Source organism: Cupressus sempervirens, chromosome 8 (assembly GCF_028749045.1).
Source record: "Cupressus sempervirens isolate cs-2001-9-10 chromosome 8, ASM2874904v1, whole genome shotgun sequence".
Lineage (NCBI taxonomy): Eukaryota > Viridiplantae > Streptophyta > Pinopsida > Cupressales > Cupressaceae > Cupressus > Cupressus sempervirens.
The window spans coordinates 186,653,098-186,680,407 of record NC_143125.1 but is presented as its reverse complement, the minus strand read 5'-3'; positions in this window follow the sequence as shown (position 1 = coordinate 186,680,407).

Sequence of the window (27,310 nt, the reverse complement as noted above, 5' to 3'; positions counted from 1 at the left end):
CTCGAACCTCTACCCTAGATTAGGAAAACAATGCTAGCCCTATTGGTACATCCTGTGTCTCCCCAAACTATCTTTGAACCCACTTTGGTAGGTACATCTCTATGACCAAGTGTCCAATCACTGTGCACCCTATGATATAGCACTCCTATCTATAGTATGGTAGGTGAGTGTCATCATCATCCCATCTAGGGAAATATTTGTAAGGTCTCCAAATAAATCGTGCCATAGTGTCTATCTGATGTTGAAAGTACCTTGCATATCCTAATGGTCCTCAGGCTAGTACACCTCTGTAGTTGTAGGCATATTATATATCATCCACCAACTTTTGCTCTACAAGAGGCCTAAATGATGCAATTTTCTCATAGGTGCAAATCTATAATAATGTGTTGCCAGTGCTAAATGATAGTCCACCTCTATATGCTACTTGGTGTAGATAATAATATAACATCACCAACATGCATGGGCACTAAGTGAACATAGTGCCCTGCATGATCATTTGCTCTAGTACTCGGCACTATCTGACTAGTAATCCATTTCCTTGTCTATCTGGTATCACCAATATGCCAATCACCTAGCAGATCACACCTGTTAGCTACTCATGATGTGCCACCAATATGTCCCATTTGATCTCATAATCTCAAATCCCTAACTCTGAATCTCCACATCCAAATAGGTAGTGTAGTGTTGCTCATCCTCTAACTAGGTCATACTTTTCTAACTCTCCATGAATAGGGATCCTAAGGATGTTCCATACATCCTTCAGTGTCACAGTTGCCTCCCCTATCTATAGATGGAAGGAACTAGTCTCCAAGTTCCATCTCTCTATCAAAGCTCTCAATAGAGCCCTGTTCCCCCTTAGCTCTGGCATGAATGTAACATGATATAATCCCAACCCAGCCAAAATCCCTCACTCACAAGTTGTCATCTAATGTTTTAGTGCAAGGTTCTATGGCCTATGTCCCCTTATCCATAATAGGGGCAATTCCTCCTGCATAATCATATAGCATATGTCAACCTCCCATGATTTTGCATCTAGTTTACCCTAATTTTGACACAAGTTTGACCTATATTTTGATTCTAGTTTGACTAATTTTGACTTTTTAATAAGCATGTTTGGCTACATTGCCTTATGTTTGCCAAGTTTTGGGTCATTTCGAGCTAATTTGCATCATTTTGACCCTATCCCTATCCATCTGTCAGCCTTTTTCCTCCATCTAAGCTAAGTTTGACCAAGATTGACTTTTTTCCAATCATCCTAGCCTTAGTTAACCTATGTTTTCAACTCTTCCTAGGGTTTTGAACATGTGGTCCAAGTTTTGAGTTATTCCAAGTCTATTTGCACCATTTTGGGCCCTTTGCATGACTCTCTGTCAACATATACCCTAGTTTGACCTACATTTACTCTATGTTCGACCAAATTTTGAGCATCTTGACCACCTTTGACTTCATTTTAACATATTTCTAACATCTTCCTAGGGTTATGATAGTCCATCCAAAGTTTTAGGTTGATGTAGGACCATCTAGACCCCTTTCAGACTCCTAGAGCATCTTGGGGCACAATTGGGGCTCCCAAGTGCACCTAGGCTCACTAGGGCATGCCAAGTGTGCCCATGATGCACTTGGATACATTTTGAGTGTAGTTGGGGCATTTGGATGCCCTATGCTAGCCCCAAGACTCCTGTTTGGCTTTGTTTGATCCTATTTGACCCCAATAGACTCCTAGGTGCCTAAAAAGTAGGAAAAAGCATGGAAAAGACATAAAAATAATGAAAAAGCATAAAAAGTACAAATATGGCCTTGATGTACTCACCAAAGGTCCAAAATTTATCCACTAGCAGAAGGTCTATACCCATTCACCATGGTGTTGCTCCCTAGGTAGTCGATCTATTATCCTTGATCCAAAGCTCATTTCTTCCAAATGAGAGAGTGAAAATGACCTTCAAAACCCTCTCAAAGCCCTTATATAACTTCTTGCTACCTAGATGGATGTGCATGAAGTCCTTTTTGTGTTGGTCATGATGCCCTTTTTCACTCTAGAGCCCATAACTTTCATGTTTTAACTCCAATTTTTGATTCGTTAGTTGTTGTAGCTTTGTTTTCTCATTTTCAATGAAATCAACCTATCATATTCTTATGTTGGTAAATTTCTCAAGGGGGAATAAATATATACCACATTTTTGGGGCATTCTTTTATGGATTTTTTATTAGCATTCTTTGACACAACGCTCTAAATCACATTGTATCAAAGAGGAGAAAGATGTAGATGCTCAAAAATGGTTTGCATCTATGGTTTCATCACTTCTTCATACTAATTTGTCCCTTTTCTCATTCTACTAACTCTGATATTTTGGACAAATTGATCATACTTTCTCATTTGTATCCCCTTTCACGTCAATTTCATATCATTTCGAAATCATATCAAACCAACTCAAAACCATTTCATATCAACTCAAAATCACCTTGAATCAACCCAAAATCACTTAAAAGTAGTCCTAATCATCATGAAACATATCAAACATCCCAAATCTATCATTATTTCTCCATTCTTAGGCATTGTTGTGGCTTTCAGTGCCTTGGAAACCTATCAATCTATTAAATCTTATCAATCTGACCTTAGTAATGTCATGGCTCTCAGTGCTAGATAAAACTATCATTGAAATCATCTATTCTTTGAAATTGTTGATGCTTTAAATGTTAAATCATGACATCAAACCACTTTATTTTTATTGACTATGTTTGTTCATATTATTATAATCAACCTTATCAATCAATCTCAATCCTGTAGCATTTTACAATGTCAGTTAAATATTGCATATCAATCAATTCATGTCATGTGTCCTTAGCATGTTATCAATTTCAATCAATCAATTTGACCATGGCTTTGGTCTATCAATCATCATCATATTCAATTCCTATCATTATCACATCTTCATCAAAGGATACTGTCCTACTTATTTAATCTATTTGGCCAATCGTCTACTAATCTTCTCTATAGGATTAAATAACCCATAATTTAATCCTGTGTCATTTTACTAATTATTCTTCTTAACTAACCTTCCCAATTAATTTTTATTTTATTAATTAATTGGTTCATCATCTACAAACCATGGAAATTCTTAATTTCCTAAGTCATATTTTTATCCATTAATTCTATTTTTACTAATTTCTATTTTGTAGAATAAAGGATTTTTAATTCACATATTCCATGAAATATTGACATCATCATCACACTCGGGTACATAACACATCATGGATTCTCCTTTGACACTTGGCTATGATATGTCATAATTCAATATTCTTGTTCTCTTAGGAATGTCTATTTTTTGCTTCATTCATCATAGATTCTCATCTTTAAGTGAGCTTGAGGTGTCATATGGTGCGTCATAGATTCTCTCCCATCTTTAGCCAAGTTTGACTTCCATGCATAAAAGAATCTTACAATTGGCATATTATGTCATATGCATCATGGATTCTCAAAGGAATCTCTTGCCACATTTCATATCTAGGGTAACAAATCCAAGGCTCTCATCCTCCATGCCAATTATTAAATGAGCATTCTTTCTCTCATTTCCGGTCCCTAATTCCTAAGTTCTTGAGTCCATAGTTCTTCTTATCTTTTGCACTATTGCTCTCACATTAAAATCACAAATTCAAGTATTCTCATAGCATAACCATTATCATAGAATTTACTTCAACTTTGTATGCACTATAGGAAATTTTGGAGTTACATCACTTGTAGAAGAAAGAAGGACATGGGAGCTACAAATGAAAGAGTGGGTTTCTAACCTTGTGGTGCTTCCTTTATTAGTTTGGCTTTCATGGTAGACTAGTGGGTGCTAGCATATGTTGATTGGGTTTGTTATTTTCTCATAGTATGTTATGCATTGGCCCATTTTCTAGGTACTAAAATTGGAACACCCATGTGTACTAGAGTAAAGGTTACCAAAGATGATGAATCAAGGGAGGTAGATCAGATGTTATATAGATCAATGATTTGAAAATTGTAGTATGTAGTTCATACAAGGCCTAATACTACTCTTGCAGTTGGTATAGTGGAAATATTCTTAGTTAAACCTAGAGAAAATCATATGATGGCAATCAAAATGATCTTGAGATACTTGAAAGGAACTGAAGACCATGTCCTGTAGTATAAAATTGGAGAAAATTTGGACCTAAAATTTTTCACTGATGCTGATTGGGTTGGAAATCTAGATGACAAAAAGAGTACAAGTTGTGGAGCATTCTTTCTTGGCAAAATATTTCTATCTTTGACAAGAAAAAAGAAAAATTACACATTCCAATCTATAATAGAGGCGGAGTATGTTGCAGTAGTAGTGAACTATTCTAATATTGTTTGGTTTAAACAGTTGTTAAAAGACATGAAAGTTGAGATCAAAGAACTAGGTGTTATGTTTTGTGATAATACAAGTACAATTAACATATCAAAGAATCTAGTGATACAGTCCAAAACCAAGCACTTTGCTATAAAGTACCACTTTGTCAAAGAATTGGTGCAAGACAAGGAAATCAGATTGGAATATGTCCATACAAAAGAACAAATTGTAGATATATTTACCAAGCCATTACCTAAGGATGCATTCTTGTATCTAAGAGATAAGTTAGGGGTCATTCCCCTATCTGAAGCTCACTAAAATAATATTTTAGTGATGCATCAACCAGAACCAAGTTGAAGATCTATCAGTTGATGTAGCATAGTCATGGAAACATTGCATATGAATCAGTACTCAAGGCACATTGATACTCATTTGGTATGTGTTTTCTTTGGCATGTGTTGTCAAAGAGGGAGAGTTTATTTTCATATCTTTTTGAAATTTGTTTGAGGGAAAGTTTATTGTTTGGAGAGGAAGCTATGCAATCCCTTCATAGAGGGAGATTACTACATTAGTGAAGTTTGTGGCATAAAATCTAAGAGGGAGAAAATTTCTATCAGAGAAAGTATTGTTTTCAAATTTTATTGTGCTATGATATGTTGTGTTTCCATCAATGCCAAAGAGGGAGATTGTTGGATATAATTGTCTAATTGGTCTTTGATGTCACACAAATGTCATATTAGTTATCAGTCAATGTCTACTGAGCTTAGTTGACCAACCAACTGAGGTAATGATTATTGATGATTGTAAGTTGTAATTGAGATGACTTGATGATCTGAAAGGTATATATGAAAGGTCAATTTGAGAATTCTAATGTAAGTGAGTATGTAAGTGTATTGATTATTTGAAGAGGAAAGTGTGAGTGAATTTGAAGGATGTGTAGATATACTTGAGGAGTAGTAAAGTTATATATGATCAAGAAGGATCTAGTGTGAAGTAGAATAGAGATCTGTAATTAGAAATTCAATTGCATCTCATTCAGTTCAATTCATTGTTACTTTCTTACCATTGTAGTAATGATTCCAAAATCTCATAGCAGTGTTGGTTTAACAACTATTCGTAAATCCAGGCCACTCCTAAGAGGGTGATTAAATCCTCTAACAAGGTCACACACAATAGTGTGTTTTTTAACCTTTAACTAGGTTGGCTCCTAATAGGGCTCACTTTAGAAGAGTGAAAATCAGTAGCTAGTTACTTGATGGTTCATGTGTTCATGTTATTTCTTTTATGCTTGCATGTTAATCACTATGACTAATTCAAATCTATTAAAGTTAAAATACACTACATTTACTAAGTTACAAAATTTTAAGTATGTTTACCAAGTGGCAGTAGTAACTTGTTATATCAAACATCTAAGGGATCTATGGATTTTGTGGTAATTGATGCAACACCCCTGCCCCCCCCCCGCCTATATTACTTCATCTATATTTCCAAAATCTTAGTCATTTCTTATGAAAATTTGGTCAGTCATCATTGCCATGCAACCATCTTTGTAAGGACAAGTATTGTATAAAGACTTGTTCATATTTTAGTGAAAGTTGAATAGTACTACTACTATTAAGCAAGATAATGGTGGCCAAGTACATAAAGTGTAATGAACCAAGTATGATGGATGAGTATGTAGATGACACTATATGACGAGATGACATTTTATGCTGAGTAGAGTTAGTGTCAATTGATAGTATATGAATAATAGCTATGACAGAGTATCAGAGTGTTTGAGTGACAATAAAGCTAGTTTGGGTATATATGTTTAGAATGCACAAACACCTAAGTGAACCATTTGGGCTAACTTCTATGCATGTTTTAATTTTCATTGAGAAATTTAAGGATATGATTACATATTTTTTTTATCATTAATACCTATGCAATCCATGCAACCAATCAGAAAAGGGGAATGTAGAAATGATAGTAAGGATGCATCTATATCATTGATCATGATCTAAAGCTTCATCTTGTATGTATTTAAGGAGGATCCAAAACGTTAAACCAAAGAAAAAGAAGTAGATGTGAGGAATAGATTATATTTGGATATTACAAGAAAAGACCAAAAAAAGCAACTAAAAAGAGGAGTAAAGGACAAAAAAAAGTTATATCATATTTGAGAACATATCATAGTTGTAAAGAGGAAATTCATAATCAAGCATGAGAGTTCTAACAGAAGGATCAGGTATTGGTATACATGTGCAAGTGAATCAGAGCAAACCTCTTAATAGAGTGGTCCTAAGAGACCTTTGTAAATCTCCTAGCAAAGTTCTTACTTCATTATAAGTTCAAATCCTTTAATCAAGGTAGGGTGAATATGTTTGTAAGATCTTAGTTGGGATAACCCCTCATAGGGTAGATCATCATAAGTGATCAAACATTGTAGCCTTAAGAGGCACACTTTATTACTAGATAGTGAAGATTTTTGGGTGTCAATTGCAACTCAATTTTACCTTCACCTTGGAGGGTTTCTGGGTAACCAAACCTCTTGTATTATGTGTTTATCATTTACTTTTATTGATGTGATTAGGTTTTAGATTTTTCAAAAAAATTTAGTTTATGTCCATGTGATTCATGATATTGATGCGAGATGGATTATTAGTGATTTTTTTTTTTTTTTGATATTTGTTTTAAGGGAAATTTTTTTAATAGATTCTAATTCATGCCCCTTTCCCCCTAGTATCTTACTTTCACAATAAACTTCCAACTGTTATATCTCAAGCAGTTAGAGGAAAACCAAGATGGTAAAAAATCCTTGTTTTCTATCTATGATGAATCCTCCATAGGAATTGATTACTTTATGACTAGATAATCCTCAAATCTTTTACTCCTTGTGCTTCTTCCTACAGAATTGTCCAGTATCTCCTTAATCTCCTATGTAGCTTAAGTATATCCCTAAATAATCCATTTTCCTCTAGTAACTTCATCTCCATCACCTCCCTCATAATACTCAATCAAATTTCAAAGGCTAAACACTGGTGAAATATTTAGTTGAATAGGAAACTCTACTTCATTAGCATTTCCAAAATTATCCTTTTTCAGTATCTTGCATGCTGCAAACTTCTTCATATTCAACTAATGATAAGTACCCACTAGAAATCTCTCCTTCCTAAAATGAACCATGACTTAATCTTTAATATGAAATTCCTTATACCTATATTTTATATCAACCTTAGCATTGCAATGTCTATTCATCTTTGTAATTTTCTTCCTCACCTCCTCATGGATGTTTTTCAAATGTTCAAACAAATCTTCTTCTTCAATACAACTTATTTCTCATTTATCCAACTGCCTTAATTTAGAAGAATTTCTAAGATTTCTCCCATATACAATATGTGATGGTGATTTACTAATAATTCTATTGATATTATTACTAAATGAAAAATATTCTTGCAGTATAATCATATCCTGACCTTTTGGGTTATTCCCAACCAAACAACACATCAAATTTTGCACACTCTATTTCACAACTTCTATTTGTCCTTTAATTTGTAGATGATCAAATGAACTAAAATTATAATTTTTCTTCAATTTCTTCGACAATGTATGCAAGAAATACACAACAAACTTGGTAACTCAATAAGAAATAATACTCATTGGCAGTAATATAATCTCAACACTTATCTAGAAAAATAACTCTACAACATGAACAACATCACTAGTGTTCTTACAGGGAATGAAATGTATAATTTTAATAATTTGTAAACTACCAAAAATATTAGATCATGATCACATTTTTTCCTTGGTAAACCAATTAAAAAATCCATGCTAACAACTTACCATGGCTTCTTAGGTATAGGTAAGGGCTGATATAGCCCTATATTTTTCTTCACTCCTTTCACTATTTAACAAACTCTATAATAGTGCACAAAATCTTTCACATCTTCTTGTGACTATGGCTAGTAATATTTTTGAACAACCAAAAAAATGATTTTATCTCTACCAAAGTGTCTAGCCAATCCTCCACTATGCTTCTTCTTAATGAGACTCTTTCTCATAGAACTTTTGGGAATGCATAGTTAAGTTCTCTTGAATAAAATCCCATCTTGGATTATAAAATCCAACAATTTTGTCTTGTTAATTATAATGGATTCTATACAAGCTTTCCTAGGCTTATAAAAATTAGGACCCTTTGGATACAAATTCTTGAGTTCTTTGAACCCAACCTCCTCATCACGTAAATCAAAGTATCTAATATGACCAAACTAACTTTACAGGTAGAGTTATAATTCCAATTGGTCTTCTTAGCAATGTTATTAAATCTATGAATAGATGAATGTTATCAAGTTTTATGGTGGACATATTGTCTTTAATATAATTGAACATGCCTAATCTACAAATATTTAATGTCAATCCATTATCAGTTAAAGTTATATGAATGAGGTTTTCATTGATGTGAATCACAATTGTATGAACATTATTTTAATTTTAAATATGTTTAGGGGTTATATCATCTTTAATGAAAAAAATTGAGGATGTATGGATATAGCATACATGCACCCCATGAAAAAAACTAATATTTCCTTGATTAGGTTGAACCTTTCCACAAGTTCTTTTTCAATTTTCAAATCATTCTTTTGTAAGTCCTTTTGTGACATATTTTCTATTTTCACATCCTTCCTATTCAACTCTTTATTTTCAAGCATTATTTGATTCATTATGTCAACTTGAGTGTTTGTGAGATTTTATAAATCATATATCATTTCTTCAAGTCTAGTTCCTATTATCCTTTTACCTTCATCAACACCAACCTTATCTTTCTCAACTTTCTTTTTCTCAGTTACTTCACATATCCTTACCGATTGAGTCTTACATGCCCTTTTTAGTCCTCTGACTTCCTCATTCAAAAGTTTTTTCCTTTCAAATAGGTCTATAGATGTTGCATCATTTGGATTTATTATTTCAAATAGTCCTTCAGTTTCAACTTCTTAATCAAATTTTTTTTGGTCTTGAATAGCCAATTCCTTTGTCCTTTACAAATGTATAACTCAACAAAAACACAGCCTATTTCAAATTCCTTTCATTCAATTTTCCTTGGCTATTCAAATATTGCAAATCTTGGTGATTAGCATACAAAAAAACCCCCTTAGGAACAAGATAGTGTCTTCACTTCTTCAAGGCTTGAACTATAGCATAAAATTCTTGATTATAAATTTTATACTTTCTTTTGGCATCATTCAATTTCTCACTGAAACAAGTAGCATGTCTACCTTCTTGGCTCAAAACAACTCTTTTTGTAGTATCACTAGCATCACAATTTACTTGAAATACTTAATTAAAATCTAGAAGTTCTAAAATAGGTTTCTTTATAATTTTCTATTTTAGCATATTAAAACTCTTATCTTCTACTATCTTCTACTTAAATTATGTCATATCTCCACTCATTGTTTTAATCAAGGATCCCAAAGTACTACTAAATCCTATGACAATATTTCTGTAAAAACTAGCTCGTCCATGAAAAGATCTTACATATATTTCATTCCTTGGAGTAGGCCATTCAAGGGTAGCCTTCTCTTTTTCAGGGTCAACTTTTGGACCTTCTTTAGTTATTACAAATCCCAAGTAAACTAGCTCCTTAATAAAACTTCACTTCTTCAATTTATAAACAACTTCCCCCCCCCCCCCCCCCACTTATCATGTTGAACACCTTACAAAGTTGCACCAAATTCTCCTCTAATGTCTTAGTAAAGATAACAGTATCATCTAGGTCAATGATGACAAACTTACCTAGAAAATCCTTCAGTAGCTCATTCATGAGTCTCATGAAAGTACTTGGTGCATTTCTTAGCCCAAAAGGCACGACTAATCACTCATACAATCCTTTGCTTGTCTTGAAGGAAGTATTCCACTCATCTTCTTCTTTGATGTGAATCTGCTAGTACACACTCTTTAAACTAATCTTTCTAAAAAACACAAAACCACTCAAATAGTCCATAATATAAAACATCTATAGTAATCAAAATCTATACTTAATTATGATCTTATTGATATCTTAAAAATTTGGAAACATCCTCCAGTCTTCATTCGTCTTAGGTGCTAATACTACTGGTATAACACATGGACTCAGATTCTCTCAAAAAAAGCTCTTCTGCAACAACTCATGGTCTCTTTTGTTCAACTCTTCACTTTTTACTAATGTCATTCTATGTGTCATCTTATTTGTAAAACAATCTCCTATAATCATGTATGTCTAGTGAGTGATCTTCCTCACTATGGGTAATCCATAAGGTACACTATCTAACACAATATTACAAAACTATACCAATAAATCTACAACTTCTACACATACCTCCTCTTCTTCTTTCCCATCTTTTGGGATAACAAAAAAGTACATATAATCATGAATAATAACCTTGAGAAACTCCTTTCCATCAACAAAAGATATTCTTGTTAAGAATTTGTTCAACGCTCCCCTTAGGATTTGTGTAACAAGTTTAACTTCCTCCTGTATACTATAAGTTGAGTGGTTGTATTGACCATTAATATATTGGTCTTTTGGTGCAACAAAAACCCCACTCTCACAAGTGGTTGAAGAGGTTGGTCACAAGTTCAAATCCTTAGACCCTTGGGTAATGCTAAGGGGGAGAGTGCTAGAAAAAAATTCAACACTCCCCTCAAGATTCATGACAAGGGATTAACCACCTCTTATGTACTATAAGTTGAGTAGTTGTACCAAGCATTAATAGATTGGTCTTTTAGTGCAATGAAAAGCCCACTCTAACAATTATGACATTGCTATATAGCTTTTTCTTCTTTCTCCTTTAATGACTTCAACTTATGTTTCACTCCATCCTTTGTCAGAGTGTAGGTATTTTCTCACCGATCATATACAACATGTCTATCAAACTACTACAACCTACCCAACAACATATGGCATATGTCCATAAGTATAATATCAGAAATTACCTCTTCGTTATAGCTTCCAATCCTTAACTTCATTTTGTCCTACTCATCAACCATGACCTTAAGGCTATCTTGCATCAAGGAAATATGGTATGGACATGGGTGCTTATACCTCTTGAAATTTAACTTTGTAACTATATTTTATGATAATATATTGTCAATTCTTCCACTCTCAATGATTATATCACATCACCTATATTCACATTTTTACCTTGTTTTAACAAACCTCCTTTGATCATGTTCATTCTCACTACTTAGAAAGACTCTTCTATTAACTAGGACTTCTCTTTCAACATCTTTAAAATGTGAATGATTTTGCATCTTCATCAACATGTACTCCTATCACCCATCCTATAGTTCTTCTATTAGTACCTCCTTGGCATTGGAAATACTCAAATGATCTATGCTCTTCTCATCCACAATGAAAAACATTTTTCATAGAAGCATCTCTTCTAGATCCTTATCCTCTTCCTCTTCATCTCTAATATCTACTATTTTGATCATGGAAATGATTCAAATTGTTTCCCATCTAGTTTTGCATGCTACTATTGGCCTCGTATTTATTATTTTAATCATGATTTTGGCCCCAACTAGATTGTCTCCAAATTATTCTACAATGACCTATTTGATGATTTTTATTATAAAAATTCTTCTTCATCTTTTCCTCAACTCTTAGGGAAAACTAGTATCCTTCTTCAATATTATTCATTCAGAATAGATTTAGCTCCACCTAAATGATCAGCCTCATCCCATTAAGATAACAATAAACTTTCTCCTTATCATCTTCTATATGGTACGTTCTGATGAGAACTCAGTAGAACTCTTTAGTATACTTTTTAAAACCTCTTCCTATTATCTTCAACCCTTGCATTTTCTTAAATAGATCAAACTTATAATCTACAAGAATGAATTTTTTCTTTAGTTTGGCTATCATCTAGTCCTGTTTGGTGATTTTTTCATTCACTTTTCAATTTGACTCCAATTGAATATCCTACAATCAAATCTTTGCAAAAACCTTTAGTTTGGCCTTGTTGTGGCTCCACAGCACATGCCCTATTTTTAACTTTAGGAATTGGGACCCCTCTTTTTTTGGCTCACAAGATATCATTTTTCAGAATAGGGTATCTTCAAAGTGCATCATGAAGTTGGAATTTTCTAGTTAGGATTTAGAAGTTAGGTTATTTAGCCTTATTTTTAACCTGTAGCTCACATATAATGATGTTTAGCTTTTGCTTAGGTCATCATGGCATCCTCATCATCCATAACACAAAAAAATTACCATAATATTGCATGTGCATTTTCAAAATAGTCAGCTTGGCATTTTAGATAGAACAAGCAAAAGGAGTTAAAGTCTATGACAATATTGGGCTATAAAGAGGGTATAAATCATTAAAAAGATAAAATTAGGTACAAAAGAGTGGTCCTAGACCTTATTTGAGTAAAACTCAAAAACAATTTCCAAAACTAAGACCTTTAATTTTTGGGTGAATTGAACACCTTGTACTTTTTGAAGGTGTGTTATCTCAAGGTGTACTTTTTGAAGGTGTACTTTCTCAAGGTGTTCTTTTTGAAAGTGCACTTTTCAAAGGTGGGTTTTTTGAATGTGCATTTTCTCAAGGTACACTTTTTTAAGGTGAGATTTTAAAGGTGCACTTTTTTTGAAGGTGTGCTTTTTCCAAGGTACACTTTTTAGAGTTGTTCTTTTAAAGATGCACTTTTCCAAAGGTAAGACAAATCAAAAGTACATGAAGATGAAGGAATCCACTGATTGTTAATTGCCAATAACTATTTTTAAGAATTCCATGAATTGTAAATGTATTTGATGGTATTTTAGCTCCCAAAAACACCTAGAGAAGGTCAAGCTTGCATTTTGAGAGGTCCCAGTGACTCTTAGTTCATCTCTTGGCTTCTCTCTTCTTATCTTCTTATTTTATTGTTTTAATTCATGTAAAGGCTGATGCACCAATTAATTGATATAAAAAAGGGTTGAGACCTACATAGAAACATTTAGAAAGTAAATTTGTATATAATTAGCTTTATTCTATTATTTTTTAGCATGAGTTTGCTTTAGAAGAGGTCTTACTTGTAACACAAAAGGAGGAAAGGATTTATTTTAAATACATGAATTTAATATTCACTTCAAGATGATATTTTGATGCAATAATATACACTATTAGCACTCTCATTTTGAGTATATTAAACCTTGATAGAGTTTGTTATTTTTGTGAATGTGTGTTCATGAATAATAATGGAGCTAATGTTTTTATTGCATTCTTATAATTCTGCTACCTTTTAATTCTTGCATTTAGATTATACTAATGAATTTAATTGTTGTGATGAATTGAAGAAAGGGTCAATATTGTTCTTACATAGTATTTTGTCTCATGTGAGTGCAATTTCTGTGGCCTCACAGTTTGATGAAACATGAAACATCTTTCTTTTTTTAATATTAAATTTCCTATCAATGATTACATCATTAGAGTTGAGGAAGTGTTTCTCCTAATTTTATTGGTTTTCTATTAGATCATTTTAATAATTTAATTTGTAGACATGTTGTTACTTTGATTTATGTCCATTAGGAATTTCCCTTTCAATAATTTTCATTAATATCTTGTTACTCTACCTTTTTTTTTATAGAATAGTTGGATAAATTAGGAATTCATATAGTCACATTGGTTAGAAATTTTATTAATCATAAAATACAAAAATATATCTCTTTTAAAGCTACATTTCAACAAAGTTATGTATATATTGATAGATACTAGAAAAGATCTCCTTGTTACTATTCACATTTATCTTCAATTGAGTTACCAAGTAGGTTGAAAAATAGCCATCTGAAACCATGGAGTTGGTCATCAATAATATTTTCAAGAGAGAGATCTATAAGGATTTCTATCATTAAGCATCATTCAAAAGACTGCTCAAAAAAAGTGGTGCAAGAAGGAGGGCCAAAAAGTATTCTACCCAAAAATCCATGTTGCTTATTATAAGTTTTGTAGTTTTTGGGAGTTCTTTAATTTTTGAAATTTGTGGCTTTTACAAGGTGCATCTTTTCAAGATGTGCTTTTTGTGTTGGAAATATAAGGTAAGAAATGTTACTAAGAGGACAATGGTGAATTAGGAACCAATAAAACTTTATTTTATTTGACCAAATAATCCTTCATATAATATTTTGATCTAATTGCATACATGAAAGAATAAAAGCAAGTAAACATTCATAATACTTTGACATAGGATATTGTAACCCAAAAACCTTTGAATCAAAAATTAAAACTGAGGGGGGGTATGACACCCATAATCTTTAGTACCACAGTATAAAGTTAACTTGTTAAGGCTTACACTTGACCATTTTTGGTGATCTTCCCTATTAGAAGCAATAAGGACTATTAGGTCCACCTTGTTAAAGGATTCATAAACATACAATGAATTATGCACTTGGTTAAGAGATTCAAAAAACAATGTTAAGTCTACCCTATTAAAGGATATAATAGATACACTTATTAGGATGAACTAGTGGCTGATCTCTAACCTACAACCCTAATTTTCTAGTTGGGATTCCTTGAAATACAATGATCATCTGATTGTGATACATAAATCTCTATAGTCCCTTATACTGTTTGTAACCTTCTTTAATTTTTATTCCTACTCATCACATTCTCTTCACATACTCTCTTGGATATTATAAAATGGATTACATTTATCAATCCAAATCTTAACTTACCAAAGATGGCTAAAACACTAATTTCACCATAATTCACAAATTTTGCCTAGCTATTGTGACTCAAGTATTGAAGACAAACTTGGTGATGTTTTAATACTCAACAATGTTTGGCACTTGGTTGAACTTGAAGCTTGGTCCATACTAATCACTTTCAAGTATCTTGTACTTTGTTAACACTGCATGACTCAGTGAACACTAAGAAACTTAGTAACAACTCAATCACTCAATTGACGTTGCATGACTCAACCAATGCTACATTCACATTATTAACATAGTGAGCTCAGTAGACATGATATAACTTGGTTAACATACCACAAGTCAATTAACAATATGATCTTCCTCGCTTCCCTTAAATAGCTTGGTAGTGTCTCGTACACTTAGTTTGTGTTGTTCCTTGTCCCTAAAGCTAAATGAACATTTTGTATCTTGGTAAGCACTACAAATTGACTTAGGTTCTTGGTAGACACTATATTTAACTACTTGGCTCTGAAACAACTAAATTACTTGGTTAACACTACAAACTAAATGATAACCTTAATAGAAACTGTAGACATTGGTAGAAATGTAACAAATTGACTAAGTGTTGAGTCACTGATAAACAAGTTGGCCTAAAAGTTTCTTGGCATAGGTGAGATATGCATCGAGCCCTTGGATTTTAAATGTTGATGTTAAGGCTTCAATGCACCATCCACACAAAATTCCTTGAATATTTCATTCATCTCTAGGGTTCTAAGTTCTTGAATAGATTAGTTGTAAAAGGAAGGGATGTCATGCATGACTAATACCTTTGGTAGAATTTAAGGCTATGCACCAACTGGGTCAAGTGGCTCTACAATCATTGTACTTATCTTGGAATTAGGTTCCCTGTAGTTTACTCCATGAACCAACATTTTAGAATCTTTCTTCAGTTTGCTACTCAAAGATTCCATACTTGGTAGGGTTTTTAAAAAACTAAAAAATTCTTCAACAAAAAATACTCAAATTTCTTGGGGGCTCTAAATTCACTCTTTACAAATAGCGCTAGAAATTCATGGTGAAACAATGCCGTTAATTCTTTGTACTTCATTATCACTCAGTGATAGGTAATTCTCAACTTGGTTTACTATTTAATGCTTGGGAGACATCCAAAACTCAGTAGATTCACCATCACTCAGTAGGAACTATCAATTTGTGTCGGCAACAATATGTAACCTGACCTTACTTGGTAACATCTTTTGCTTTCCATCATACTTAGTGATCCATGTGCATCTTGATTGCTGATGTGGATCTTTCTACTTGTTGAATGGAATTGATGTTGGATCACTACTTCTAAATAATAGTTCTAGTTATCTTCATAAGCAACTAAGGTGAAATGACTGAACCACCAAACTCATTGACTTGGGCATCATTCACTTCATGATCTTTATTTTCATTCATTGGGGATTTTGGTACCCATTTCTACCTCATTTTCTTCCTAATATTGTTAGTTTTGGCTTTATTTTCATCTTTAATTCTACTTGTGTTCATTAATTTCTATACAAATAAAACATCTTTTTATAGTATCTCTTTTCCTTATATGATGTTTCACATAGTTTGCTACAATGTGCCCAAATTCACCATAGTAGTGACATCTATACCATGGGTTATGATCCCATCCAAATATTTCTTTCACAATTTGTTCTATTGGGTTCCACTACTTGGTGTTGCACTCTAAAGAATTGTATCCTCATTTCTTGTAGTTGTGACATTTACCTTCAAACTTAGGTTTCTCTTTGCAATCATTTTCTCTATGACAATGCTTATTGCAATTGTAACACTTTCCATTAAATATTTCCTTACCATCACTATAACATTTGTTTGATGTGTGACCTAACTTACCACAATGATTGCAGGTAGGCCTTTTATTCTTTTGAGCTCCTTGTTGAGATGATTTTATCTTCTTCTGTGTATCCTATTCAAGCTTTTCCTTTGTGTCTATATTGACTTTTTTTTGTTTAATTGATCCATGCTTTCTTGAGATTTCATCATTCTTTCATAGGTTTAATTTTCAATATTCAGATCATTCTAAGGTCTTTCATTCTCTAATCTTGGATTCATAAACTCTTCATTTTCTTTACTAAGTTGATTAATGAAGTCCTCTTGTTGAAGGGATAGTTGTTGGATTTCATTATTGTTTTCTTCTATATCTTCTTTGTCTTTGTCTTGTTCTTCCATGATCTCACATAATCTAACCGATTGGGTTTGATTTCATCTTTACATCTTTCTAACTTCTTCTTGAAGATTGGAATTATTTTCTAATAGGTCTTTGATTTCTTCATCAACTTCATCTGAGTTTCCTTTTAGGTATATATCTTCAATTCTTTCTTTTGTGTATAGGTTTTCATTCATTTGTACTATAAGATCTTTCCTTCTTTTCAATGACTAAGAAAGTTTCTCCTTTGATTTCTTCAATTTTCCAATAGCCAATTCAAAATCCAAATTTTCATTGTCAATAGCCTTATCTAGCTTGTATACTTCCATTGCATTTGATCTTGTCTCAAGTTGTTTAACTTCTAATGTGAGAACGAAATGCTCCAATACCAATTATTCAAAATATAAGGTAGGAAAGGTCACTGAGAGGGGATGGGTGAATTAGGAAGTAATAAAACTTTATCTTACTTCACTAATTAATCCTTCATATAATATTATGATCAAATTTCAGACATGAAAGAATGAAACCAAGTAAGCATTCATAATACTTTGACACAAGATATGGTAACCTAGAAACCTTCCAATTAGAGAGTATAACTAGGGTGGGGATGATACCACAAGCTTTAGTGCTACAATATAAAGTTAACTTGTTTAGGCTTACAATTGACCACTTTTGGTGATCTTCCCTATTAGGAGAAATAAGGATTGTTAGGTCCACCTTGTTAAAGGATTTACAAAATATAATAAAGTATGCACTTAGTTAAAAAATTTAGAAAAGACTATCAAGTCGACCTTATTAAAGGATTTAATTGATACACCTATTAGGATGAACTAGTGGCTGATCTTTTTCTTTTTTTTGGTTGAGATTCCTTGAAATGCAATGATGACCTAACTATAATAGACAAATCTCTAATGTCCCTTACACTTTTTATAGCCTTCTTTAATTCAAAATCTTGCTCATCATATTCTCTTCACATACTCTCTTGGATATGATACATTGTATTACATATATACCAATCAAAATCATAGCTTACTAGAGTTAGCTACAATACCAATTTCATCATAATTCACAAAGTTGGCCCAACTACTATGAATCAAGTTCTAAGGAGAAACTCAGTGATGTTCTGATACTTAGAAAATAGTGGCAACAATTGGTGATCTTTGGCACTTAGTTCACCTTGAAGCTTGGTCCATACTAATCACTTCCAAGTAGCTTAAACTCAATCAACATTGTGTGACTCAGTGAACAATAAGAAACTCCATAGCAACTAAATCACATAATTGATACTACATGACACAATCAAAACTAGATTCATATTGTTAACACACTAAGCTCGATACAATATAGTATTACTTTCTTAACATACCATAGCTTGATTAACACTATGATCTTTTTTACTTCCACTAAATAGCTTGTTAGCCTCTCCTAAACTCTGTTTATATGGTGCCTTATCTATGAAGCTTAGTGAACACTATGTAGCTCAACAAGAACTTCAAGCTAATTCAATTGCTTAGTAGACACTATATTCTAAGTACTTGGCTCAGGAGAAACTGAGTCACTTGGTTAACTCTAAAAATTGAATAATAATTTTGGTAGAAACTACATATCTTGGTAGCAATGTAAACAATTAACTAAGTGTTGACTCACTGATAGACAAATTGACCTTTATGTCAACATTTTGTAGGTGCAATTTTTCAAGGTGCACTTTTTGGAGGCAAGATTTTTAGAGGTGCACTTTTTAAAGTTTTGATTTTCAAAGGTGCACTTTCTGGAGTAAACAAAATTGGAAGATCTTGAGCAACCATATCCCTTTCAACCAGCATTGGGGTCTCCACACAACAAGCAAGAGTTCTTGGGACTTAATCATTTTTGTAAGCTTCATAGCAATAATGGGATACTTAGGTTCCACCCAATCACATTGAAAATTCCATCATCATCATCCACTTTATGTTCTACTTCACACATTGCCATCATTATGCACCATGTATTTCTTCAATGTTCGTAGTTTATCTTTGAACCTAACTAGTCCATTAAACAATTTTCTCAAAAATCTAGAAATCTTTTTCCCATAGTTCATCTATGGAGAGTCGTGATAATAGAAGACCATATGAAAATTTTCATTGAAATCTATAATTAGAACTTGATTCAACATATGGACATGGGTTTTCTCATTTTCCCTTACACTTTGGGGGAAGTGACATTCAATTGGTACCTTAATCTGCCACTAGCATTAATAAGAGATGAGAAATCTTTTCCAAGAGAAAGTTCCTGGCATAATTTAAGAGCTATATTGGTTCAACTATCCTAAATCACCAGTTCCTCTCAATTAAGAGGGATCCCGATGAGACTATTTACTTATATAGGATGCATCAAAGAATGGAACCTTACAATCTACCACAAGAGTCTGCCATCCAGATCTATTTAGGAATAATGGATGCATTAACTTTTATTTTTTAAGGAAGTCTCCACCTAGAGACATTGATACCATTAAAAATTTCTTCAAAGGGGTTGTTAAATTTTCTAAGGAGGTTGATCCTCATGGTGTAGGGAACTTTGTGTCTTTCTTCAATTTGAATAATGTAGTATCCATACTACCATTTTTAGCAAGAGCATCTACTATGCCTAATCAAATTCCTATATTTAATCTAGTACCTTTACTATTGCAACTTACAACTTCTCTAATGCCAATAAATACATATTCAAGGTAAAAAACCCAAAAGGCCACATTCTTTGAGAAAAAATACTTCTTTGACTACTAAACTTGAGAACAATATTACTAGGGAGTTTGAGGTTGTGAAGGAGACAAAGTCTCTTTTACCAAATGAACTCATTAGAATAACGTTGAATTCCTCCAAAAACCAAAGCAATAATCGAAGATAACTTTTTGCCTAAAATAATTATTCTCAAAATCAAAGTAGAAACTCTAGCTCCTACAATAACATAAAAAATGCAAATAATGGTATTATAGGTATAAGTTTAAGTGAAAATGGATATGGGTACAATAATATTCTAGACCAGCCTCCCCAAATTAGGGAAGAACAGTCTTTTTAGTTTAGTGTAATGTTGTTTGAATCATATGATAAATTTATAAGAGGACAAAATGATGAAGTTGATCAAGATGAGTTTGTGTTCCCATTAAATAAAAATAAATAGCATTAAACATATAGGGTATATGTTTATTGTGACAACAATATGAACATACAAATTTTTAAAAGAAGAGAAGAGTCCCTAATGGATGATGTCTCTCTATGTTTGCATCCTAGTTCTTTAAATATGTAGGTTTGTGACACTCCAATGTAAAGGATGAGGTTTTGAAAGGTTTTATAGATAACATAAAAATAAAATTGAAGTATCTTAGAGAAGATCAAAATCTAAACATCATTTTTTTTACAAACTATTGTTGCCTCCACCAAAGGATTCATTTAGAGTTGGAATGTGCTAGTTGCCAAGATGTGATATCTAATGTGTAAGTGTAGATAGATCAACTTGCTAAAAATGTCAAAAGTAAAGAATTTGTTTCAAGTTTTGATGTTCCAATAAGTGTGGTATGCTAAGAAATATTGAGAAGGGAGAACATTTTGAGGTTCTAAATATCTATGAAATTACAAAAATTCTCAAAGTTGCAAAAAATGATGGAAATGTAAAAGATCAAAAGGTTGCTGAAATTTTTGAATCAAGAAGTCATCAAGAAGAATATAGAAATGCTTCCTACTATGGTATGGATCCCCCACTAGATAATGATGAGATACCTCCCTCAAAAAAAATTGGTAAAGCACTTGATTTGGTCTTAAGGTTGAACATGGTTCTTTGGGATATGAGGGACAAAACACCTTTAGTAATGATATTAATGAATCCTATAATTCAAAAGAAAGGCTTATGATTGAGTTTTTGAGTCCGAATGAACCTAAAGGTGATAATTCATGGTTAAAGGAAAAGATGGTGATAATAAGGACCATAAACACAATGTTATATCTTTTTTTCTTTTTCTTTTTTTGATAGGTATATTACATCATCAATGCTAATGTTTCCATGTGTGCATAGAGTTGTGTACCATGAGATAAGAACATATAAAGGAGAAATTATAATGTGTGAGTGTACCCCTATGGTGGGGGAATCACTTTACAAGGTGATATCTTTCCATTATCTCTCTCAATTTGACAATTTTGACAATGAATATGATGCTAAAAGTGAAAAAAAATGTTTGTGGATTAATCATAACCATGGAGAGTTATCACAAGTTCTATTTTTTTGTGATTTGTATCAAGAATATGAACCAAGATTACCCAAACTTTTATTTTCTAAGTACAAAGATAAGTTAGCAATTTTAGATCTCTATGGGTTGTGTTTTTACTATTGCACATAAAGAGAGATCTATTGCAAATCACCCCATGTTCTTATTATTCAGGGTTTTCTATATATAAGCTTTTTTTTAGTCTTTTTGGTTAGGTGTTAGCTTTATTTGTGTCACTATATTTTTTTTGGGGTTATTCCTAACATGTGGTCCATCCTAACTGGTCTCAATTTCTAGGGAACATGTTTCTTCATTAAATTATTTAGATAAATTTTTCTCTTGTATAGACTAAATACAAATGTTAATCATAGGTAAAGATGACTTTTGGCCTTAAAATAAGATTCTAGATTGATCACTCTCAACAATTTACAAATTTAAAGAATTGGTCATCTAGGTTTATTTCAACCCAAGTGGACCATAACTAAGGGATAGGCCAAAACTTTCTAGTTGAATAGAGGATTTTTCCTAGGGCTTATTAAAATCACTTGTTGGCATGTGACTTTCCCAAAGTTCATTAAAAAATGAATGCACTAGTCATAAGATTGGAAAAGTTCCATAATAAAGGAAGACCAACACATTCACCACACAATATAATCATATAACAAAAATACATCACCAAAGAGGACTCCAAAACTTTGCATGAACCAAAATAAGGTGATCATAGGGATCTAGCATAATATAATCACTAACTCACTTCAAATGAACATTTACGTTTCAAGGGAAAATCAAGTGGAAACATACAAGCTCCATGAAGTTAATAAATGGATCACTAGAAATATAGAAACAAGTAATTTATGACTCATTAAGAGTCTTCTAATGGTTTCTCACATCTATTCATATAGTGATTAAAAAAAATTTCATGGGAATTGCTCAAACTCTCACTCATCAGTGAAAGATTGTCTCTATTTTGGTTCACACTTGTTGTGGTTGACACTTGGGAATGTTGTGGGAATTAAGACACAAGACACATATTTACCATGAAAATTGAAAAGTTTGAGTTTCTTATTTGAGGTTCTCAAATGCCACTAGTGACATCTAGAATCAAATTTCAAACTTGATATGCATTTAAAAATTTCTTGCTGATAAAAAAATGCCTTTCTCATTTCTTCCTTTTATTGGGGATATTTTTTGTGGTTCCACAATGGGGACCCCTTTTTCTTTGGCTAACAAAAGCTTGTTTGTCAGAATAGGGTATCTTCCAAGGTGCCTTAGGGAGTGGAGATTTTGTAGTTCAGGTTTAGGAGTCTGGTCAATTAGTAATATTTTTAAACCTTATCTCTAGTATAATGATGTTTATCTTTTTTCTAGGTCATCATAGCATTCTTGTCATACATAGCAAAAAAATTACCATGGAAATGCATGTGTATTTTCAAAATAGGTGCCTTGGCATTTCAAATAGAAGAAGTAGAATGAGTTTAAGTCTATGACAATGTTAGGCTATAAATAGGGTATAAAACATAAAAAAAAGAAAAATAAGTACGCAAGAGTGGTCATATATCTCATTTAAGAAAAAAATAGAAATGATTTTCAAAATTGAGACCATTTATTTTTAGGTGAATTCTTTTTGAAGATGCAGTCTCAAGGTGCAATTTCCACAAGGTGCACTTTTGCAAGGTGCACTTTTCCAGTGGTGTGCCAAATAAAAAGGTGTGTTGACAAGTTTGAAGAAGAAGTAGTGCACCAATAGTTAATTTCCAATTTCTATTTTTTAGCATTACATGCATCAAAAATGCATTTTGATAGCACGTTAACTCCCAAAAACACCTAGAGAAGGTTATGCTTTCATTTTAGAAGTCATAATGACTCTTGGATCATCTCATGGTTTCTCTCTTCTTATCTTCTTCTTATATTGCTTTCTTAAGTCATGTAAAGACCCACGCACCCACTAATTGATATAAGCATGGAGACCTATATTGCACCATTTAGAGAGTCAATTTCTATGTAATTAGCTTTATTTTATTATTTTATTATTAGCCTATGTGAAGTATATATTATTATTTTATTATTAGCCTATGCAATGTATATATTATTTGAATTCTAATTTTGTTGGAAATGATTGAAGAGATTATACATAAAAAGTAATGGAACTGGTAAAGAATGTTCTCAATCATTGTTTTGTCATTGATGTCAAACTTGCTACTTGAAAGAATGACAATTGCTTTAGTGATCCAAATACTATCAATTGGTTGATTGACAAGGAGGAGGCAATCAATAATATGTAACTAGAGTACCTAGAGAAAGGTTGAAGTTATGATGTTGTAATGAAATGCAAGGATCAGCTAAGCCATTGATGAAAAAGCGTATTGATGACATACTCTAAGACACAGAGAGTGGGCACACTAAAACATATCAAAGATGTAAGGTTTTAGCTAAGTCATTTGTAAACTCTAACTAAGTTCATTAGAGAGAGAGAGCCAAGCAAGCAAGTTAGTGCCAAATAAATTCTTAGTTGAAGCCGAGCAAGTTCACTTTTAGAGTGTGCTAAGTAAATATCAAGTGCCCAATAGAAAAAAAGTGCGGAGTAAATATCAAGTGCCCAATAGAAAACAGGTGCTGAGTAAATATCAAGTGCCCAACAGAAAACAAGTGCCAAGAAAATATCAAGTGCCCAACAAAAAAAAAGTGCTGAGTAAATATCAAATGCCGAGCAGAAAACAAGTGCCAAGTAAACATCAAGTGTCAAGCATGAAATAGGTGTTGATTAAAGATATAGATGTTGAGTAGGATATAAGTGTCAAGTATCAGTAAACCAATAATGCCAAGTTGCTACATTATTTTGAAAATCGAAGATTCGCTAGATCTAAGCTGACAAGGTTGTTACCTAGAAGTTTGTAAACTAGATAGAAGATAAGAGTGATGAGCTGGTGGCATAGAACACCATGTAAAAAGGTCTTTAGTGAATACAACTAGATGCTAGACAAGGTTTCTAGATGAAGAAGAAAAATGGGGTAGATACATTGTATCCTACCTAATCCATTGAAACCCTAAAATTGGAGAGGGAGAATTGAGTGGGAAAGATATTTCAAATTTCTATTTAAGAAGTCATAAGGTCATGAAGTAGTAGAGTGGTGGTGAGAAAGTATGAAATCATGAGCTGCTGAAGAAAAGTGCTATAAGAGAACAAAGAATACTTTGCTTTGCTAGATGACCACATATATGATTGCATTGGTATGATGAGTAAAGAAGACTCAAGGAAACAAATCTTGAGAGGAAGACAAGCTAACAAAATTGAAGTGATTAAAAACCAAGCAAAGGATTGAACTGAAGTGTGATCTATGATCTGCAAGTTATGTTGTAAGTTGAATCAGATCAAAGCTATTGTTGTTACTTTCTAGAAATTGTAACAGTTAAGATAAAACCTATGGACTTAGGTTAGTTTAATAGCCATGTTGTAAATCCTTTAATAGGGTGACATTCCAAGTGAATATTCCAAAGTCCTTTAACCATGCCCGTTCCTAACAGTTTGGTGAAATCCTCTAACAAGGTCACATTTAACAATACGTTGTAGCCTTTAACAGGGCAAGCTTTTCACAAGGCAGATCTTTAGAAGTGGTTAAAATCAATTGCACAATTATTTTGTGAGTATCATCCCCACCCCAGTTTTACCTTCTTATTCTTGGAGGGTTTCTGGGTTATCAAATTCTTAGTGTTATGGTGTGATGCATGTTTACTTTTCTTAGTTGTTTCAATATTTAAATTGCATGCATGATAAGTTCAGTTATGCACCATTAAGAATTTTTAGAGAAAATAGAAAAGGTTTTATCATGGCATTTAGACCTTGAATAACTAATTCACCCCCCTCCCCCCTCTCCCCCCCCCCCCCTCTCAGTTATTCTAAAGAATTATAAAAAATGTATGATAAGAGATATGTGAAGTGCAACAAACAATACTAAAGATTTTTTTGTATCTATCTCTCTTCTATATAAGAACTACATTGTATAATTGTTTGTTTGGGTAGTGAACTCATCTTGCATACATTGTAATTGTACTACTAACTCCTAACATCATTAAAACAACTCCTAATAGGGTTGATGCTTTTAACAGGGTTTGGTCCTCAAACAAGGACTAAGCCACTATATGTAATTCATAGACTCCTAATAGGGTGAATATGCTTTAAAATATTCTTTTATTTAGTGGATCATTTTTTGGGTACCATCCCCACTAGGCTTTTCACTTGTCTAGGTTTCCCTAGTTAACAAAATATGGTGTTATGATTTCTCTTTGTGAATGGATTTATTTACTATTCAACATTCTTGGTCTACTTTCCTAACCATTTTACAATGCAATTAACAGTATTCAATTGTGGGAAAAAAATTGTAGAATACCGATTTACCCCCCTCCCCCCCTCTCAATATTATATATTTCTAACAATTGGTATTAAAGCCCAATTACTTAACAAATTCAAAGAAATGTATGTTGATGCAAAAGACTACATTGGGAAACTGAAAGATAAGATTGATCATTTCTAATCTAGAAAAGGACATAGAGAGAAAATAAATGATAGTAGTGAGGTAGGAACCTTAAAGAAAGAAAATGAGATTTTGAAATACGAGTTGAAGATTGTTGAACTAAAAGTGATCTTCAAGAAGGATGATATATATAAAAATTGAATCAATTCTAAAATCTTAGATTGTGGATGTAAGATCCCATCTTTAAAAAGTGACATATGGACTTATTTATATCAAAATAGAGCATGAAGAACTAGAGAAGTGAAATACTATTGTGAAAAGAGAACTTATCGAGGCTAAGAAATAGTTAAAGAACCTATATTCTAGCAGTGATAAAATTGGTGAACATCTATTCTATTAGGGATATTCTTATGATAAGACAAGTCAAAAATATGGAAAGAGAATAACTAAATCTAGTTGTTGAAACCCCTGAACCTAAGAAGATTGATCAGAATGACATTAAGTTAAGTAAATCAAAAGAAGTATCTAAGGAAGTTCACTAAGTAAGTCAACCTAAAAAATGCAATAAACCCCAAAAAAAAAAAAAGATAAGCCAACTAAAGTGGTAGGATGTTAATTAAAAGGTAGATGTTTAATATGTAACAAAGTTGGTCATATGAAGAGAGATTACATAGGTAAGTATTTTAAACCTATTATTAATTTCTATTATTATAATTGTCATGGTTTTTAACATAAAGAAATAGATTGTTAGAAACCTAAGTTTGATAGTAATAATAGTAGTAGTAGAATATGGTAATGAAAAAATTATCCACATACTTGGCAAAAAAAGGTGGTTGTACTCACAAGAATAGAATATTCTTCAATTCCTTGAGAAATTCCCGGATCACCAAAAAGTGTGGTTACAAAGGTTTATAGAATCCCCACTTTTTGTCTACAACATCCACTTGATATCCTTATTAAGATCTTACAATAACTTCCATTCACCAATCACCAAACTATAAAATCTAGATAATTGCAGTCTTGGTCTAATGCTACTTAGGCCTCCTAGCTTGACATTTCCCCAAACAATTTAATATTTCTTCAAAAGACATGGGAAATAAATAATGGATTTTGATACCCTTTTTGGATTTCATAGAGACTAGACGGTCTTAGACTTCAACTCTATTCCATCATTCTAGAATTATCACTAGAATCACAAATCTAATAGACCTAATTAGGTGTGGTTTCTTAAGGAACTACTCTAAAATGGGTTCATGGAATTAAAATACTATTTCCGACAAGTTCCCTGACTCCAAACAACATCAAATCCACCATCACTTAGTCAAATCAACATTTTTTAGTCATTTGATCCTTCAAAAACACTTGATAGATGCTAAATACACTGAGATATTTAGCCTAGGGAAAGGAAGGAAAAATAGAAAACTCCCTCCTTTGAGTCCA